Genomic DNA, 15,917 nt, shown 5'->3' on the forward strand with positions numbered 1-15,917 from the left:
GGCAGAGCTCCAGGGGTGAAGCTGAGTCAGGCCTGGAACACAGCTGACAGCTGCCACTCAGAGCTGCAGTCCACTCACAGATATCTCACCTCAGCTCCACTAGGGAGTTACAAAGGACCACGGATGTCTGAATATTTATATTGATGGATATGTGCAGTTGCCAATGTTGAGAATTCTAGGCAGATTCAGCACCAGGTCTCATGCATGGGCTCACTCTGCCAGGACTCTTCAGGGGAGACGGGGGGTTGTTTTCTTTACAAACTGCTGTTGAAATGTTAATTATCAATACATCCAGCAAGAGGCAAGGTAGGAAATATCCATCCAAGCATAATACTCCTCCACCAAATCCCAGAGACTTAGATGTAGTCTGTCAGGAGAGTTTCTAGTGGAAAAAATATAAAGCAACTTGTCTTAGACTCCACCCATGGCAGAGGCTGCTGCATTTCATACAGCTCAGTGCTTTACAGCCAGGTGCTAGCATCCAGACTTCAGACTACATTATGTAATGACTAAACTCAGATCTGCCCCTTCCTGGCAACAGAGCCAGGGCCGGCCCTCAACATTTTGGCACCTGAGGCAGGGAGCTCAAATGGCGCCCCCGTGCTCCCTTTTCTCCTCCCTGCATGTTATGTCTCTTGTGCCCTCCTTCCTCCAGCACAGCACTCCACCATCTCTGTGCATCTAGAGAATACATATGCACCAGCAGAAGACACAATTTTCTACACTCTGGCTCCTAGTGGTGCTCCCCCACAGTCTGGCATCTGAGGCAGCCGCCTCAGTTCGCCTCATGGTAAGGCCAGCCCTGAACAGAGCTAGAAAAATCTCCTTTTTCCTCATGTCTGCAGAAAGAAGAGGCATTACTCAGCAGTTGCTTAGGTTGTTCCCCAATTTGTATTCTCTATATGGGGAAACTATCCCACATACCGCTTCCTATCTAAATCCAAGACCATGGCTAGTTCCATTATTTTGTGGCATTTACAGCACTAGTTCCTACAGGGTTCTATAGAGACACACTCTTGTCTAACTTATAGCTAGAGAAAAACATCAGGATTCAGTCCCACTATTAATACTTTGCTCTTCAACTGTATCTTTGAGGCATTCAGAACAATTTTACAACAATCAGCAACACCTCAGTGTGTAAACAGAGGCACAAAAGAAGTCGGTTGCATTGACTTGCCCAGAGCAGGTCTGTAGGAGAAGCACCCAAGAGTCCAAATTCCCAAGTTCCGTGCTCTGACTACTAGTCCACACTCTCAAACTGCACTAGCTACATATGGATTTCATCAGGACCTGAATATTAGCAGAAAAATAAGTAACCCTTTGGGGGAGAAAAACCTTCTGGCTTTTTAGTAGTGCAGGGAATGAGTAGTGTTATTATTATTATTAGACGGGGTCTAAAGGCAACAGAACAAGAAGTGGACCCTCCCCTACAGGGCACAAGTATGTTTGTTATGAAATTATTTGGATCCACAGAGGAATCCCATATGTGGCTTCCCCCTACTGGCTATAGGTTCCCACCTTGGCACCAACCCTGAGCTCCTGTGCCTACAGGCTCGGCAGCATGGAAGGGGAGGGTGGACGCTGGAGGAGTAATGGGATTGTCAGCCGCTGAGGCTGCTGTTTGGCAAGCCGACAATGTTTGTTTGCACCTCTTTGAAGATGAGAGATGAAAGTGGCGCCCACATGGGCTGCCTTTGATTAGCTTCTTATTTTTAACATTGCAGCTGCGATTATTTTTCTTTTTCTTGAAGCATTTCTTCCACAGCACCAGAAACTCTGAGGTTCCCTTCTCCAGGGAGGTTCAACTTCAAGGAAACATAACAAAGAGAAGTGTGAATATAAAGGAGACTGGACAACCCTAGGCCAAGAGGGACTTATGTCATTTTATTTTTAATTTAACTTCCATTTTTTTCTCCAGTCCCAATGGGCCTTGGAAAGAAAATAATTGTTTACTTCTGTTTTAATAGGGAAAATAAATGAGTCCTGGGATTGCACAGAGCTGTCATGGTGAGGCAAGCATCTAATGGTTAGAGCAGGGGCCTGCAAATCCAGAGTTCTGTCCCCAGATCTGCCACCCTGGCACTTGGGGCAAAGTCAGTTTGCACATCTGTAAATGGGGCTTGTAAAAATACTACTTCCAAGGGGCAAAGGAAAGCATAAGCAAAGTTGGTGAAGTGCTTCATGAGCCTTTGACATATGGTGCAATAGCCTTGTAAAATGTTGTCATCAAAAGACTACCTGCTTTCTAGTTACTTATAGGGCCTTCATCACTGCAGCAACAAATAGATTTCATTATTACTACAGATTTCCCTATTGCATAGCAGGAATAACAGGACACTAAAGCAGAAGGTAGATTAAGTGGTTTGGCCAAGATCACATGAGGAATCAGTGGCAAAGCCAGTTTCTACTCCTGTATCTCTTCAGTTCCAGTCTAATATCCTATCTAGACTATCCCTCCTTCCTCACTAAGGCTTTGTCTACACTGCAGGATTTTTGCGCAAGAAGCTTTTTGCAGAAGAGATCTTCTGCAAAAACTTCTTGTGCAAAAGCACATCCACACTTCAAAAGCACATCGCAAAAGCGATGTGCTTTTGCGCAGGAGAGCATCCACACTGCATGGACGCTCTTGCGCAAGAAAGTTCTGATGGCCATTCTCTGAATGGCCATCAGAGCACCTGTGCTTTTTGTGATAGGCTCTTCTTGCACACAAAACCCCTGCTGAGCATCCACACACACCTTTTTGTGCAAGAATTCTTGCGCAAAAAGGAGCTGTGCCTCGTAGAAGGAGGTATACCTACACCACAAAAAGCCCTCTGTTTTGCCGATTGACTGTAGATTTTCTTGCACAAAAACGTGCTTGAGGTGTGGACGCTATAGCGGTTTTTGCACAAAAACCTTGTTGTGCAGACATAGCCTAAGGGTACGTCTACACAGCAGTGTTATTCCGAACTCATATAACACTTCTTACTCCGACTCATGTAACCCCCATTTTACGAGGAGTAAGGGAAGTCGAAGGAGGAGTGCTCTCAGACTTCCTACTGTGCAGACAGCACCAAAAGCCGAAATAAGCTATTTCAACTTAAGCTATGCAATTGACATAGCTCAAGTTGCGTAGCTTAGTTTGGCTTTAGCCCTGCTATGGAGACGTGCCCTAACTGGGCTTGCAGACAAGCAGTGCTCCAGGGAGCCATCCTGCCTTCTGTACGTCACTCAATCTTTCTAATACAAACACTCAGGCTGTGTCTAGACTGGCCAGTTTTTCCAGAAAATCAGCCACTTTTCCGGAAAAACTTGCCAGCTGTCTACATTGGCTGCTTGAATTTCCGCAAAAGCACTGACAATCTCATGTAAGATTGTCAGTGTTCTTGCGGAAATACTGTGCTGCTCCCGTACGGGCAAAAGTCCTTTTGCGCAAAAGAGCCAGTGTAAACAGCCCAGATTTGTTTTCCGCAAAAAAGCCCCGATGGCGAAAATGGCGATTGGGGCTTTTTTGCGGAAAAGCGCATCTAGACTGGCACGGACGCTTTTCCGCAAAAAGTGCTTTTGCGGAAAAGCATCCGTGCCAATCTAGGTGCTCTTTTCCGAAAATGCTTTTAACGGAAAACTTTTCCTTTAAAAGCATTTCCGGAAAATCATGCCAGTCTAGACGTAGCCTCAGATTATGCCTCTTCTCCTGATACAGACAGAAGAACGTTGTTTGAGTTGGTCTCAAAAGGGAGCATCTTTTTGGTATCTATGAGAATCCAAAATCTGGTTAAAATCTGGGCCAAAGCCTCTGTTTTCTCTGTGGACCCGACAGAGTAATTTTTAGTCAGAAGTCTGATCAGCGGATAAGTCACAATGATCCTTGATATGGCTTCACTGACGTGACACCAGGAATTAACTTATCCCCTGCTCCCTACATTGGGACTGATTTTCAGAAGTACTGACCAGCTGATGTCAATGGAAGCGTCAGATGCTCAGCATCTTTGAGAGAGTCCCATAATCCTTCAAGAAGCCCCCACTCCCATTTAAGCAGAAACAGTCCTAAGCAATGTTGCCTCTAATCTTTTCCATTCAGGTGTTGATTTTCTCCATCCATGTGTGGAATCATTTTTATATGAACTGAAGACCTAGCTGTGGATACTCTGCTGAGCAGCCACACAAGTGCCCAGCTTACAGGGAACACAGCTCACCTTCTACCACTGCAATTAAAACACAAGTAAGACAACAACCTTTTGCTGAGAATGGTATTATGAGTTGTGTCACCAGAGAGTAAGGATGAAAGGAAAATTCTGTATAGATGAGTCACGCTCAGGATCACAATGCCCATCTACTAAGATAAATACTGCTTTTGTGGTAGTTCTGCCTTTGAACAATTTGCTAGGATGCTCACCAGCCAGAGAGAAAGGTCCAGTGGGGTAGAGGGAATGATCACATGATGAAAATTCAAATCCATTTCCTCCTGAGAATATCCAGTTGCACCAAAGAAAATACCCACTAAAATGGCAACCCCAGCCCAATATGATCTAATCCAGCCCTACGGCAGACAGTCTAATGAGACAACTTTCCCAGCCTCTCTCTGATTCATGCAGCACATTCCAGCCTCTTACCTTTATCTCTCCAGTGCAGAGAGACCATCAGCTGACCCAGCCCCACTAGCAATCCATCCTAACCAATCCAAAGTCAGTTCTATCCCTGCTCCTCTACTTACATCCCATCCAAACCAGCCTTCTATAAAGAGATAAGCCATCCCATCCTCTTGGGCCTGGGTCTACACTAGGATCTTCGTCTGAAATTAGCTCCCCAAGGTCAATTTTGTAAGCGATACGTCCACAGTACCAAGCCCATTATTCCAGATTAAGGGGCCATGGAATTCAAACTCTATAGTCCTGCTTTTCATGAGGAAAAATGCTATTCCCGAACTTGTAAGTCTGAAATAACATTAGTGTTGACGCTCCGGTGCTGCTAATTCAAAGTAATTGACCTCCGGAAGGTCTCCCACAGCTCCCCAGAGTACTTCTTGGGGCTCTGTGGCTGAGGTAGCACATCCACATTAAGAGCCTGCCTCGGACTGCATTCGATTCTTCCCCATAGTGAGGACACAGAACTTTGAATTTGTATATTGGGTGCCCAAAAGACAAACTGAGTAAATTCGAAATAATCTCCTAGGGAGGGTCTAGACTACTTCCCTCTTTCGACAAAAGGATATAAATTAGACACTTTGAAATTGCAAATGAAGCTGGGATTTGAATTTCCCATGCTTCATTTGCATCACCGCGGCATGAAGCTCTTTTGAAAAAGCGCTATTTTGAAATTGAAACCTCAGTCTAGACGTGGTTCTTTTGAAAACAGAAGCCTTTTTTGAAAGACCCTGTAAATCTCAAAATATGAGGTTTACAGGATCTTTCGAAAAAGTCTTCCCTTTTTGAAAGAACCATGTCTAGACTACTAGGAATCCTGAGACTGCATGCTACCTCCAACTTTTCAGGAAGCACACAGCTGTCGTGGGGAGCAGAGGAAGAGTGAGCATTTCCTGAGAAGTTGGAGCTGGCATGCAGTCCTGTGACTCCTACGCACACACACCCTGTACAGGCAGGCAGCAGGGGGGAAGGAAGTCCCTGGGGGAGCGACAGACCAGGCATTTCAGGAGGTGCACCAGCTCTTTAGGGGAGGGGAAGAGCAGCCCACACACTTCCTGAGACCCAGGATCCCCAGGTACTGGCCCCAGCTGTCTCTGCCCCCTCACTCTGGCCAGACTCCCCCGCCACGAGTACCCTGCCCCAGCACCCACCAGAACCCTGTCCGCTGCCCCCACCAGCACAGTTGGGGCCAGATTAATGAGGCTTGGGGGACTTTGGAGGGGTTGTTTTTTTGCATCTCACTTGTGTGGTCCCGGCTGACTTTTCTGTGGGTCAGTGACCCCTGACTCAAAACAAATTCCCCGCCCCTCTCATAAATAAAGACAATGCTGAAACATTTTGTGTTTGACATATTTTATTTAAAAATGAAGCCTGGCCAACAACCCCCAATTGGCGCCAAGCCCCCGTCTGGCCGCAGCATCATAACACTCCTGCACTCCCTAGATCTCAAACCTGAGCCTATCATACACTGGAACCCCCTGTCCTGAGCCTCTCACATCCCCAAAGTCCTGCACCCTTACATCCCCAGTCTTCTGCCAAAACACTCTTGCACCATCCCCACACTGCAAATCTGTGTCCTGAACCCATCATATTCCCAGCCTCCCTGCCTTGAGTCCCTCATGCTCCCCAGCCCAAACTCCTGCATCCTCACAGCCCCAAGCCTACGGCTTGCTCAGCACCTCAACCCTCCACCCCAACACTCTCCAGCCTGCAACCTCCTCCCTGAGCCAGCATCCTCTTCTCTACTTCTTCTTGCACCCAAATTCCCTCCCTGAGCTTGCACCTGTCACCCCTTCCCAGTGCTTTTTTTGTGAGCCACCATAGCAGGAGAGACAGCATGAAGAGCCGGGCAAAGTTGTTGAGAAAAAAAAAAAAAAAAAAAAAAAAAAACAGCCATGGAATGGTGTACCAGCACACCTATTTTTCCCCAGTGTGGCAGTCCCCCTCCCTGCTGGGATGTTTGCAGCCCTGCCTTTATTTTTTTATTTTTTTAGGCTCAACAACTTTGCCCCAGCTCTTCACACTGTCTCCACTGCTATTGTGGCTCTTCATCTGTAACGGGTTGGCCATCCCTGGCCTAGTGTATTACAAAGAGACTACTCATTTCCTCCCAACCCCACAGACACTCAATAAGAGCACCACAATACCTCATGTGATCAAGCCGTAATGTACAGTCTGAGCAGAGAGGAAACCTACTTGCAATGTCAGTCAGGGCAAAGCATCAATCCAGTGCAGTCTTATTCATGTCACTTCAAGAAGATCACTGGGGAGCCCAGAGCCAAATGTTAGAACACTCAGGGTGCATTTAGACTTGCAAGATTTTGCGCAAAAGCGACTGTTTTTGTGCAAAAACTTGCTAGCTGTCTACGCTGGCTGCTTGAATTTGCGCAAGAGCACTGATGTTCTAATGTAAGAATTCAGTGCTTCTTGCGCAAATACTTTGATGCTCCCGCTCAGGGATAAGCCCTCTTGCACAAGAATACTTGCGCAAGAGGGCCAGTGTAGACAGGCACCTTCATTTTTTGCACAAGAAATCCCGATGGCTAAAATGGCCAACAGAGCTCTCTTGCGCAAAAGTGCGTCTATACTGGGCATGGATGCTTTTGCGCAAAAGCACTTTTTGTGCAAAAGCATCCGTGCCAATCTAGACGCTCTTTTGCGGAAATACTTTTAACGGAAAAACTTATCTGTTAAAAGTATTTCCGCAAAATCATTCCCGTCTAGACACCGCCTCAGAGTGACAAAAATACAATAAAAAGTTAAAGGAAAAACTAATTCTGAATTCAACGTGTTATTTTTACAGTGGTTTCCATGATCAATCCTACAGCTTATTGACCTAGGTAAGAGAGCATAAATGTGGACACATAATTAGGAAAAGGGGAAGAGAACCATTATAGGCACTTACTCCTTTCTGCCCCAGGTGATTCAGATATCAAGGCACACCGACTCCATAAGGAGATGCAGCACTAGCCAGTTTGTGGAGCATGTCTACATAGCATAACTATACTCATTCCACTGACCAAGCTCCCAAAGTCCTGTCCCAGCATGCACTGGGTTTAGCATAAACCTGGGAGGGAGTTTCTGGAAATAGTCTCTTCTTTGGTGGTTCCAGATTCCTGGTGAGGAACTTGGAGAGGATTCTTCAAAGGATGCCTCTGAAAGGCAGTCCTACAAGGAAGCTCTCAACTTGAATGTGGGTTAATCTCCTGAATCAGACAGCTGCATGCAGGCTAGTGAGGAGAATGTGCAATGGAAAGGCCATGATGTTGGATGGAAATAAAGGTCATTCACACCAATGAGGGGAGCTTTAAAAATATGGTTTGGAATATCTATACCAGTTAAAAACCTGCATTAGCCCTTTCCTCATTGTTTTTGTCCTGCACAGGAAAGATTCCTGATGAAGTCAGTGTCATTCAGCCCAATTGATGGACAGAGAAGAAAGTTAAAGATCAAACCTCACCTGCCTTTGGAAGGTGCTATGAAGCTGAATGCAATTAGATTTGCAAAAGGCCTGGAGAAAAAGTGTTGTAGAGAGGCAAAGTATTATTAATATATAAGATATTTTACAGGGACAAGGATGATCCAACAGTAAAGCAGGAATTGAGACAGTATAGTCTAGTGGATAGAGCACTGGCCTGGGAGTCAGGAGACCTCACTTTTATTCCTAACTCTGCCACTGGTTTGCTGGGTGACCCTGGGAAACTCACTTCCCCACTGTTTCCCATCACATCCTTTGTATATCTTGTCTAGTTACACTTACATCTTTTCAGGGAGGAACTGTCTCTTGCTGTTTGTATGTACACATAGCACAATAGGGCTATGATCTCAACTGAGGCCTCTAGCTGCTACTGTAATGCAAACAATAGCTCTCGCTTGGGACCGCAGGTATAAGTTCAGGGAGATGGGAGAGAAAACCTCATGAGGAGAGAGTCCATGTATGGATCCCTCCAATCAGACCTCCAGCCTCCACCTCCAGTCCAATTATTCCAACTGCACCAATACATCCAACTCCCGCAGCAAGAGCTGGCTGCCACATTGTGGCCCATTCCCCCGCACATCACATCTGGCTGATGTAAAACACACATGTTTTGACTGAAGCTTTTTCTTTAAAACGCCAACATTAAAGGAAGGTTTGCTTTGTAAAACTGAAACTGTAAAACTTCTCTGAAACCCAATCTGGGGGATTAAAAGAACCACATGAAAAGGGCTAAATATGACCTGGATATTTACTTCCTGTTCAAAAGTTCGCTGAACATGTGCCTTCCAGCCTTTCAGTAAGAAGTAAGACCTTCAGGAACTTCTCTTTTGTTTCAAGAAAGAAAGGAAGGAAAAAAGAAAGTTTAGAAGCTAACTCTTTTTTAGTTCTTGGCTAATTTTAAGGGTTTAACTTTCAAATCACAAACTTCTTAGAAGCCTGATGAATTTACACTGATAGGAGTAACCTTTGGCAAATAATGGATAAACTGTCCCTATATGCACTAAAGCTGGTCTTGCTGTCCTTAGAGGCACATTGATTTCAGTGGGACCAGGATTAGGCCCAGAGATATTATGAAAGGCAGGAGCAGGTCCAAAGATTTTATGATAATGCACATGAGGATAGATAGATTACATAATTGTTCTTCTTTAGGCAGTCAGAAAGCAGCTCTTTCCAACAAACCAGTTCAAAGAATCCTTTTAATAGCAATAACATCAACTCCACACATTCAGAAGTCTGCAGATTCATAGATTATAAGGCCAGAAGATACTGCTGTGATCTTCTAGTGTGGCCTCCTGTATAACATAGGCAATAGAACTTCCCCAAAATAATTCATAGAGCAGATCTTTAGAAAAATATCCCATCTTGATTTAAAGATTGTCAGTGATCTGTAGATACTTCAAAGATTATAATCAAGTCATCCCTTAGCCTTCTCTTTGTTAAGATAGATTGAGCTGGGCAAGCATAGGGCATGTTTTCTAATCTTTTAATCATTCTTATGGCTCTTCTCTGAACCCTCTCTAATTTATCAACATCTTTCTTAATGCAAATCTAGCCTACATTCTTTGTTCCTAGAGATTTATTAAAACATACTCACATCCACATGCATATACTATAAAAACATAAGAACAGCCATACTGGGTCAAAGCAAAGGTCCATCCAGCCAGTATCCTGTCTGCCAACAGTGGACAATACCAGATGCCATAGAGGGAGTGAACATAACAGGTAATTCTCATGTGATCCCTCCCCTATCATCCATTTCGTACTAGCTGCGTCCCCCCCCCTCCCCCAGCAGACCAGGGAGACGCGGGCGGCGGACCGAGACACACCGCGGTCGCGCCGCCCGGGTCCTCCGCGGCTTTGCTCCCCGTCTCCCTGGTCTGCTGGTCTCCCCGTCTCAGCAGACCAGGGAGATGGGCAGCAAACCCCGTTCGTAACTGCGGATCCGACATAAGTCGGATCTGCGTAACTCGGGGACTGCCTGTATATGCAACCACACTTAGTTTTGGCCCTCGGCATGTGCTGCGAGTATCACTATGGCCCCCGGGGGCTTCCAAAGTTGAGTAGCCCAGGTCTAGGCTGTGTTTTAAAACCCATGGCAGCAAGTCTGAGTCTGGGTCTAAAGTGCTAAAAATAGCAGTGTAGACCTGGTGCTGGCTGGAGCTCATATGCTGAAGCCCATCCTTCTCTCACGGAGTTTCAGACCCTGAGCCTAAATCTCTATGCCACCGATTTTAGCATCATCGTACAAGCCCAAACCTGTAGCCCCAGACTAAGAAACACAGTCATGGGTTTTAAAATGCAGCATAGACATTCCCATAGATGCCAGCGTCCAAAGCCAAAAGAGGGCAGTTTCTGAATCATTTCCATCCCAGATAGAGGCCATTTTATGAGCCAGAAGCATCCATTTTCCAAGTCAGTCCTAAGTCCCAAAGGCTAGAGTCTGAGTCAGTTCCAGGGGGGGAGTATCTGGCATTTCTTCAAGCTTGGGAGCGTTGCTATCACAGCAATTGTTTGGTGATGCCATCCCAATAAAGCTTCATTACGGTGTTCCTCTTTCTATAAACTTCAGTGCCCTCCAGTGTCCCCAGCAATCACTTATCTAATATTAGGATATTAAAAAATATGGAAAGATTTTAAAGAGACTTATTAAAATGCAATTAGTGGCGCATACGACTTAAGCAGCAAGATTATTTTTAAAAATGACTTGATTGTGTGGAATGCTGTGCACCTTACAGAGATAATAAAGCTGCCAATCAAGTCCATTTTCAAATTAGTAAATTTTCATTCTTTTTTACAGCCCCCTAAGTGAATATTAAAACTAATTATTAACCTCAGAGTGCGGCAGCAGCCCCTAAAAGCTGCATGCTCAAAAAAAAAAAAAGGGTTTAATAATTGTTGGGCTGGGCTTTGTTCCCCATTTGGGCAGACAGGGCTGTGATCTTTTAAAGAGCCAGTGTCCCCAATTTGAACAACGAGGTTTGCAAAGCCTGCATCCACTGGTTGGAAAGGGGCAGCACTCCAGATTTTGTCACTGCAACTTGGGAGGTAGAAGTGGACTGTAATGAACCATCCTCTATATTACACAGCTAAATGAGTTTCACTGCCAACAAACAGCAGATTACACTGCCCCCTCATGTCCAAAGTGTGAATCCCACCAGGTCTTGAAAGCCACTCACAAGTAATCCTGGCTTTGTCTGAACAAACAGGGACATGTAAAGCAAATTAATGCTAATGGAAGAATACATATCTTTGTCACATTCAGGTAGCAGGTGTGCAGGGCTTCAGTGTATGTTAGTATTTGCTTTTCCTAAATGTCATGCGTCTCCCCCTGCTCTGTTTTTTTTAAATTCCTACTGGCAGTCAATTGAGTACGATACTTCCTGGCATTTGACTTGGCTGGCATTTTTATTCTACCCCATAAAATGGATCTTTCTCTGAGAAATAAAGCCACATCAACCTGACATGTTACTTCTTTCACAGCTCTTTATCCACTGTCAAAGTGCATTTATTGATGCTTCCTGGATTTCTCTCCTTGAGTCTGCAGCTGGAAATGACGAACACGCCAGAAAGCAGTAGGCTGGGTCTCAACTTGGGAGCTTTGTTTTGGGGAATAAATGCAAAGATTTGGAAGCAAGAATTTAGTTCTATGGACTCAGTCTTCCAAGATTTTCAGTACTGGTTCAGAGAAGGGCAACAAAAATGATTAGGGTTTTGGAACAGGTCCCATATGATGAGAGATTAAAAAGACTTGGACTTTTCAGTTTAGAAAAGAGGAGATTAAAGGTGATATGAAAGAGGTCTATAAAAATCATGACTGGTGTGGAAAAAGTGAATAAGGAAAAGTTATTTACTTGTTCCCATAATATGAGGACTAGGGGGTCACCAAATTAATAGGTAGCAGATTTTAAAAAACAAAAGGAAGTTTTTCTTCACCCAGCGCACAGTCAACCTGTGGGACTCCTTGCCAGAGGATGTGGTGAAGAGTAGGACTTTAACAGGTTTCAAAAAAGAGCTAGATAAATTCATGGAGGTTAGGTCCATCAATGGCTATTAGCCAGGATAGTTAAGAATGGCGTCCTTAGCCTCTGTTTGACTGGAAATAGGTGACAGGAGAGGGATCATGTGATGATTACCAGTTGAGTTCACTCCCTCTGGGGCATCTGACATTGGCTATAATCAGCAGACAGGATACTGGGATAGATGGACCTTTGGTCTGACTCAGTATGGCCGTTCTTATGTTCTTATGGAGTCCCAACCAATAAAGCATGCAAGCTCATGTTTAACTAAAAGCATGTGAATAGCTTCATGAATCTCCAGGGAACTACTCACATGCTTAAAGTTATGTACCTGCTTGAGTTCTTTCCTGAATCAGGGCCAGACTGCTCAGTACCTTGCAGGATTGGACTCTTAGAAATTATTTATTCAGAGCAAATGCCAAAAGCATCCAGGACACAAGCTACTTGGGCAGTATAGGCGTCTGACGTGTACAGCTCCCTCTAGAATCTAAGGCACCTGGAATCAATTTAGGATTCACATGGAAACAATCTATAGCACTATTTTCAAGGAAAATAATCTACTAGGGCTGAAATAATGGAGATTAGGAGGCTGACAAATTGGATTAAAGCACCACTACAAATTCAGATTTCAAGTCTGGAGTGAGTCACAAGTGAAGACAGTTTAGTGGCCAGAGTCACACCTTAGTCCTTGGTGGATATTTGTCTACAACGCTAAAGGACCATGTGATCAGGCATAATTCAATACAATAAGCAATCCATAATAAAGAAAGGCTACCAGCAACAAGGGACTGCAGCAAGTCAAGGTAATGTGGGATAAGCAGAACTATAGGGTGGGGTGAAGTAAAGATGGAACGGGGGGTACTACTGATAAGGACAGAGGTGTATTGGTAGGGATTTCAGAGGCCTAGAAAATCAGGGGGTGCTTTGGGTCAAGATTGAGATCAATCAGAAAAGCGATATGGAGGTCAAAGACAGGAATAGCAAGGGATACAATAGGTGCATTGGTAGAACAGTATACGATACTCCTGCTTTAGCCAATTCTAACATTTTCTCAGTGTTGTAAAAATGACAGATTACAGCTAAGAAGAGGTTAGAGAGACATGAATCACAGTAGCAGTATCAAGTTGCATGTAATGCATGGAATTAAAGGGCATATAATATTAATATAATCTTTGGGTTCCTGAGAAAGTGTATACTGTAACACCAGCACAGTAAATCACTTAGTTATTAACACACTCCCAACTTAAATAAAACAAAAATAACATTCATAATCATAGGGACAATTCCTTGGTTGATGTAAAAATGATCCTGAAAGCTTGAGTGATTGGTGGAAAGGTATAAAGTGGGATATTGCCAGGGTAGGGGTTGAACATGCAAAATAATGCAGACTATGTCTCTGAACCTGCCCTGTGTCCCTGATCATGAACGACTTCAGGAGTAGCTTGCCAGTGGCTCTTGGGAGAGTCAGGAATGAGGAGGAGAATTTCTACCTAATACGGCCCTTGCTGAATGTTAGTTCTCCAAAAGGCAGCCTCCAGCAAACCCTTTTCTCAGCAAGTCACAGGCCAAGATTACCCAGGTAATAAACAAGCAGCTGTAAGAAGCTGATACATAGGGAGAAATCTGAGATCTAGCTATTCAAAAGCATCATACTACAAAAGAGAGAGAGAAACTAACCTTAGATGTTATGAAACAACTGGTAGGTAGGGATGGGTCCTGAATCCAAACACACCTGGGCTGTGAAGAAGCGCAGATCCAGACTGGATGGAGAGTTTGCCTCATCTCAGACTCATCTCCACTCCTGAGAAACAGAGGTGGGAAAACTGGAGTGAAAAGGTTGGTTTCCTTAATGATGGAAAAGAGGGGAAATAATTAGTGCTACTGAAACCTTTATTAGAAAAAGGGGGGGGGGGAATCCAAGAAGCTGGTCTTTTTCTTTTCCTTGCAACATTTCCCCAAGCTGAGTTTGCATCTTGCATGGAGTTTCTGGCTTTCTCATTAAGACCTAGTTAGCTACATCTCTGCAGTTCCCCTCCAGGTGTCAGCCTTGCACTTCACATGCAATTTCCTCCTGGCAGCCAACACTGGGGGAAGGTGTCTCACTCAATGTTCAGAATAATGCAGATCCTCAAGGAGCAATTTTCAGAGCCCTTAAAATGTTACATGAACTCTGTAATCTGACTGCAAGAAAGAAACTGAAATAACATATACCCCTTTGCCCCATCCGAAAATTCTCAATGCCATTGTGTAAAGGGAAAACTAAAGGAGCCCATTAGCCTTCTTCAGGCTACATCTGCCAAGAGAACGACAGGCAGAGCTGCCAGGCCAGAAACAATTTAGAATCAGGACTTTCACTTAAGTTTTCTTTATTTAGGATGTAATTGATGTGCCTGTTCTTCTTTCTTTGGCCTTAATCCCCAACCACTAAAAGCTCCACTCTCTTCCTCTGCACTTTCGCACTTAACTCTGCACTGCATTAGCAGTCTTCTCAGTTGGCTTTTCCAACCAGTGCAGCTTCATTGGAGGCTGAAATGGAGACAAGGCATGTTGCAGGCTCAAGCATTTTTATCACTACATTGTCTAACCTGGTCCGAGGTCAGGATCAAGGACTTTACCTGAACAGGACTGGCAGAGTGCAGTTCAAAATCAAGGGGCATTGGCATAGATGTTGAGGGTGAGGAGGCCCATTAGCAATACCCTGAGTCATCCATTTCTCCTGACTTCTGTCTTGATGTAGTGTAAACTTCATCATTGTGATGCTGGCTTATCCTGTTTCCTATGAGATCATCCACAATCTAAATACTCATTGGTGCATTTTATACTATTCAGTGTATGTTATGTGCCCCCTCTCTGGGACTGATCCATTGTTTCATTTTTCCATGCTTGCTACTCATTCTAAAGCAACCTATATTCCATGGCAAATGATGGCATCTTGCTTTCATTGTTGAACATTATTCACATGAGAAACAGAGGCTACAGAAGGGGTTATTCTCAGTAGGATAAAGGAACCCACAACTTTTAAAGTCTCCAGCATTATTAATTTGAGTGTCCCCCTCATGTGGGATCTTTGTCACACACTGTGTCTCATATTGTGGCCTGGGCAGACTGAGGGGTCTGAAGATAGCTTCCTGCTACTGATCCCAGTTCATGGATTTAGTCCACAACTCCATGGTGGGAGCTGTGGTATAATCTCACAAGAAGGCCTCTGACCCCTGCTCCAATGCACTGTGAGAGGCAGCAAGTTCCACCGGGAATTCCATGTCACCCTCCAAACAAGAATTCAACTCTGGGAATGGACAAGATGAACACAACCATAGCAATGGTTCTTCCCAGTCCCTGCTCTGGATGGCTCTGCAGTTCTGAGGAGATGGCTTATGAGCAATTCAGGATGACCCTGCAAAACAAAATGGGATGAATGTGATCCATGTGCTTTCCTTGTGCAAGACACCAGCATTTGACAGTTGCTTTGCTCTCTCTCAAACAAGCAGTAGAGATCTCAGAGCCTACATCAGTGGTAGGCAAGCTGCAGCCCAAGAGCCACATGCAGCCAATCAGGATTCTGTGTGTAGCCCGTGAGACATTTTGTTTGACGTTGCCCACTTGCAAGGTTGTCAGATTCTACTAGTTTCTGTCCGCATAGTTGTTTTTTTTCCCTACAGGTATTACTAAAGCTACATGCATGTAAAGCAAGGGACACATGAAGTGAGGTGTGTGCTGATTGCACACAACATTGACTGTGAGAGCCGTGAACTCCCTCTGAATCCAAAACACTATTACCAGAGCCAGTCTTAAGGGTGGGCA

At 44.6% G+C, this 15,917-nt stretch overlaps 1 long non-coding RNA gene across 2 annotated transcripts in view; it reads right to left on the reverse strand.

Moving 5' to 3' along the window:
* Positions 1-15,510, reverse strand: part of LOC142819441 (uncharacterized) — an 80,573-nt gene extending 65,063 nt beyond the window's left edge. For both annotated transcript variants that reach the window (XR_016347791.1, XR_016347790.1), the window contains exons 1-2: positions 14,732-15,510; positions 13,794-13,917 (exon numbers count right to left, since the gene is read on the reverse strand). This is a non-coding gene — a long non-coding RNA (uncharacterized LOC142819441). The remainder of the gene's footprint in view (positions 1-13,793; positions 13,918-14,731) is intronic.
* Between the last annotated feature and the right edge of the window lie 407 nt (positions 15,511-15,917).

This window comes from Pelodiscus sinensis, chromosome 24 (genome assembly GCF_052426305.1).
Source record: "Pelodiscus sinensis isolate ZL-2025 chromosome 24, ASM5242630v1, whole genome shotgun sequence".
NCBI lineage: Eukaryota > Metazoa > Chordata > Testudines > Trionychidae > Pelodiscus > Pelodiscus sinensis.